We start from the raw sequence: 5,147 nt of genomic DNA on the forward strand, positions 1-5,147 counted from the left end.
AAAATAAGCAAACAACAGACATTCCATTGCACATGTGTAATATTTGCAGTGATTAAGAGGGTCATTTCAGGAAGGTTCTGTCTGTAGAATGGAAAGGGCATCTGGATGGATATTTTAATATCAGAGTGAACTATAATAGTGAGAATATTATGACCAACAATCTAAAGAGACCTGAGAAATCATCTACTCTAACTCCTTCATTTTATGAAGAAACTGAGGTCCAAAAATAATATTCTTGTAGACAGAAAATAGCACTTTGTGAGTTCAAATCTGGCCTTAGACACTAGCTGTGTGACCCTGGGTAAGTCAACTAAATGTATTTGTCTCAGTTTCCTCATCTACAAAATGAATCAGAGAAGAAAATGGCAAACCACTCTATTATTTTAAGGCCAAGAAAACTCAAATTGGGGTCATGAAGAGTTGGTCATGACTCAATAACAACAAAGGAAAATAGAAGGTATGGGATTGAAACTCAAGGTCCTTTGAAGCCACAATTAAGACTCTAGACATCCTAAACCTTAAAACAACATAATATCAATATTCCAACCAAATAAATATTTATTGAGAACCTATTTAATGTGCTAGGCATGGTGATAGACACAGGATAAAATACAAAAGGAAGCCAGTATATGTCCTCCAGGGACTTAGATTTTCACAAGGGTTGAAGGAAGGTTACAGCATGTTAACAGTTAAGTAAATAGAGAATACATAAAAAATAAACATTCAGTGGGTCCTTTGTTTAGGTTTAAATTTTTTAAATAGGAGAAACAATTTAGGTGATCAAGAAAGTTCTCTAGAAAGGTAAAACTCGAGCTGAGATTCTTGAAGGGATACAGGATTTCCAAGAAGTAAGGAGGGAGAACATTTGAGTCAAGGATGGATTAGGGGAGACAGATGGGAGGGAAATTGAATGTCATATGTGGGAAAGAGCAAGTTGCTCAGTTTGGCTGGAGCATGAAGTCCATAAGTAGTTATAATGTGCAATCAGTGTGTAAGAGATTAAACCAGATTATAAAGGATTTTAAATGCCAGAAGAGTTTGCAATTTATCCTAAAAGTCATGAGGAGTCATGGAAGCTTCTCCTTCTCCTTCTCCTTCTCCTTCTCCTTCTCCTTCTCCTTCTCCTTCTCCTTCTCCTTCTCCTTCTCCTTCTCCTTCTCCTTCTCCTTCTCCTTCTCCTTCTCCTTCTCCTTCTCCTTCTCCTTCTCCTTCTCCTTCTCCTCCTCCTCCTTCTTCTTCTCCTCCATTATCATCATCTTCTTCTTCTCCTCCATCATCATCATCTTCTTCTTCTCTTCTATTTTTTTGCAGGGCAATGAGGGTTAAGTGACTTGCCCAGAATCACACAGGTCCTCCTGAATCCAGTGCAGGTGCTTTATCCACTATGCTGCCTAGCTGCCCCCAACAGAAGCTTCTTGATCAGAGGAGTGAAGTGATTTAGACTTGTGCTCTGGAAATAGCAATTTGGAAGTTTTATGGAGAATCAATTGTATTGGGGGGAAACTGGATTCAAGAAAAGAAACAAAAACAATTAGGGAGCAATTTTAGTCATCCAGGTGAGAGTTGAAAAAGATCTTGACTAGGATGTTTGTAGTATGGATAGAGGGAATAGGATGACTATATGACATGACAGATTGAGAGCTAGAAGAGACCTGTGACACCATCTAGTCAAACCCCCTCATTTTACCGATAAATTGAGGGCCAAAAAAGTAAAGTGACTTGCCCAAGGTAATTCAGTCAGTAAGGGTCAGAGGCAGGTTTTGAACTTTCGACTCCAGAGCAAGTTTTCTTTCACCTTGTTGTGTAGCGTAGTATTTGGCACATAGTAGATCCTTTATAAAGATTTCTTGATAGCCTCACTTTTTCCACTCTGCCAGAGGTACAGGAGGAGGTACACTGACAAGTCTAAAGCTCTTCTTCTACTTTTAGAATCACAGAATCTAGTGTAATAATGGCACAGCAGGGGAATATATTGGGTCCACACTCTACAACAACAGGAATATTGCCCAATTTATAGTGATTATACTGAGGAGTTAAATATTAGATGACCTTCATTGATGGATGACATGTTAAGCAAATTAGTCCATCCTCAAGGAAGCTTATGTTTTTTACTTAAAAAATATAGTTAGGGATAGCTGTATTTTCCAAGAAGCATAAGGAAATTTGGAGGGTGTGTCAGTGAAAATCATATACAGCCTTTGAAGACAGCATTGTTATATAAAATAGTACTCATCCAGAGTGAAGGCAAATGATTAAAAACAGGGACTTATTGCTCTAATAATAATGCCATAATGATAATAAATGCAGTGATAACATGGGTCATAGTTAGAGGGTTCCTATATATTTTCTTTAATGGAATGTAGGGACACATCCGATCCTTTTCTCCATTTAGCAGACCCTTTGCCTTCTTTCCAGATCCAGTGCCTTCACATTCTCAGGACCTAAGTGACATTGCTATAAAGGCCTGAAGTTATTAGAGTGGAGCCATATAGTAGGGTGACAGTTTTTGGCCCAAGCTTACCTTGATAGTTCAAGGATAGGTGATTTCATCAGCGTAGGTACTCCATCCACTGCCCCAGATAACAAGTCCCGTGCATGTCTTAGTAGATGATTTTTGAGAGGGAATAGCTTTTAAGAAATGTTATGTTTGTTGCCTTGGACTTAGTGGACAGAGCTAGGAATGATGGGTGGAAGTTACAAAGAAGCCAATTTAGGTATAAGAGAATCTTGTCTGCCGGTGGAGATAGGGCATCAACCTTTGATTATACTAGTTGGGAAGCTCCCTCCATTCATGCATATCATCAACTCATGTGTAATTAATACTCTTAGAGAGTTATCTAATCACATTAAACAGTTAAATGACTTGCTCTTGGTCACAGTAATTATGTGTGAAAGACAAGACTTGAATGTCGGACTTCCTTACTCTAAATCTGTCTCTATCCATGTTTCCACCTTGCCTCATACTGTATAGGAGGTAAGGAAGAAAATCCTTAAAAATGGAGTATTCCCAAAACAGAATGGGCCACCTTGGGAGATGTTGTGTTTCCCTTCTCTGAAGCTTTTCACGTAAATGATGGTTGTTTGGCTATGTTTTAGAGGACATTCTTGGTCATGGATAGATTTGACTAGATGGCTACTCTGGTTTCCTTCAACTCAGAGATCCCAGGATTCTGAGAGTTTTGTGATTAAAAGAAAAACAAAATAACTTGTGACTAGCCTTCTGTGCCCCCAGAGCAGCAGACCTTTGTAGGGTCTGTCAGACATAAGGAGAGCTATAGTTTATGCTTAAGCTGAGGCAAAATGGGCTTTTTATTTCTCTCCTTAGTGGTGTTATTGGGTACTACAGACTCCAAGATTCTAATATGTGATTCTGTGTTGAGAGGGTGGGAGAGTGGAGTGAATGGCTCTTGAAAGGAAGACCTGTTGGTGACCTGTATTCAAGGCTGCATTCATTACCCCATAATCGGTTCTTACAAAGCCAATAAACACAAGCTGACTTTGCAGTGATCTCTTTTCTTTGGCTTCAGCTGTTTTTCCTCTTCCTGAGTTAATATGGTATTGAGGGAGGATTAAAGTTGTCTTACGTTTATTAATTCATCTCGTTATTTATTTATCTAAGACCTTTGACAGGATATCCCAGCTAAGCTGAGCCATTTAGTCACAATGCTTCTGAAGGTCTGCAGGCTTGCTAAAACTGTGGAGGAAAAACACTATAAATGGAGTAGCATTTAGAGGGTTTACAGTAGTGAACCCTTGCTTTATAGGTCTACCACATTTTTTGAGAAGTGTCCTTGAGGTTTCATTCCATAAATCTTGGGTGTAAGGTTGCACCATAGCAAGAGATGTGATTCAGTGGTTACTAACTACATTTGGGGAAACTTTAACTTATTGTTATATCCTCTAATGGCCTAAGAACGTATCAATTAAGCAGCTAAAATTTGTACTTGTCTCCGTAGTGGAGGGGACAACTTTTCAAGAGTTTACCACAATTTTTTTGATGCCTCATTCAACTTTGGTTTCCTTTTATTGTAAGGAGATAGAGGTCATTTGGGTTTTCTCATGCCCTTTGTTTTCAAAGTCAGCAATTTCATAGCCTGTTTTATTGGGAAGATTGTGGTTTGTGGAACTGATTTCACAGTGATGCCTGTTAGGCATTGCAATGCTACTATGGAAAACTGAATATGGGATGAGGGGAATGAGTCTTTGGAAAGGCTTCTTTTTTTTCATGGCAGCTCCCCATTTCTGCAGTTTTTTCCAACTTAAAGAAGTCTATTCTTTTCTGGAAGTCAAGTTGAAGGACCAACTCCATCATCCTCTAGGTCTGTGGTCTCTAATCTTGGAGATTCAAAAAAGGTTGAGTACCCATTCCTGACCTGTGTATATTTATGCCTTTATAAATTATAGTAATATCCTACTATACTATCATATATGTTATAAAATACACAATTATAGAAATTAAAATAGAATGAGATGAAGGTGAAATATTTGGCTGCAAAAGTAAAAGGAAGCCACTGGAGTTTGAATTTTATTGTGTCATAGAGTGACATGGTCAGACCTACCCTTTGGGAAAATAACTTTGGCATCTTGGGGAGGATGGATTGCAGTAGATGAGAGAATTGCAGTAGTCCAGATGAGAGGAAATGTGGGCCTTATCTAGGGTGATGCTTTGTGAATGGAAAGAAGAGGACCATTATGAGAGATTTAGAGGTAGAAATAATTAAATTTGACAACTGTTTGGATATGTGAGGGGAGGGAGAAGGGAGGATCTATGGGAAGGAAAGGGGAGAAGGGAGCGATATGTAAGGTGAAGATCTGAGGATACTGCCAAGATAGTAATCTTATATGACAAGAAGTATGATGATGCTCTTGACAGTAATAGGAAAGTTCAGAAGATGTGTGTTATTGTTGTTGTTTTTGAGAAAGCTAATATCATCTTTGAGATTCAGATCATAATGCATCCACAGCTGTTCATCCCGCATAACTCTGTCCCACTAATAACACAAAGGTGGGAGAAGGTTCTTCTTTAGCAGTTGATGCCCTAGAGAATAAAACAACAGAGCCACAAGGTAACCTGGGCCAGGAGAGGGAAATGGAATTTTTTCCAATGGCACTTGTCTATTTTCTGTGGGGCATGGGGAGTAGTAATG

This window comes from Dromiciops gliroides, chromosome 1 (assembly GCF_019393635.1).
Source record: "Dromiciops gliroides isolate mDroGli1 chromosome 1, mDroGli1.pri, whole genome shotgun sequence".
Classification (NCBI taxonomy): domain Eukaryota; kingdom Metazoa; phylum Chordata; class Mammalia; order Microbiotheria; family Microbiotheriidae; genus Dromiciops; species Dromiciops gliroides.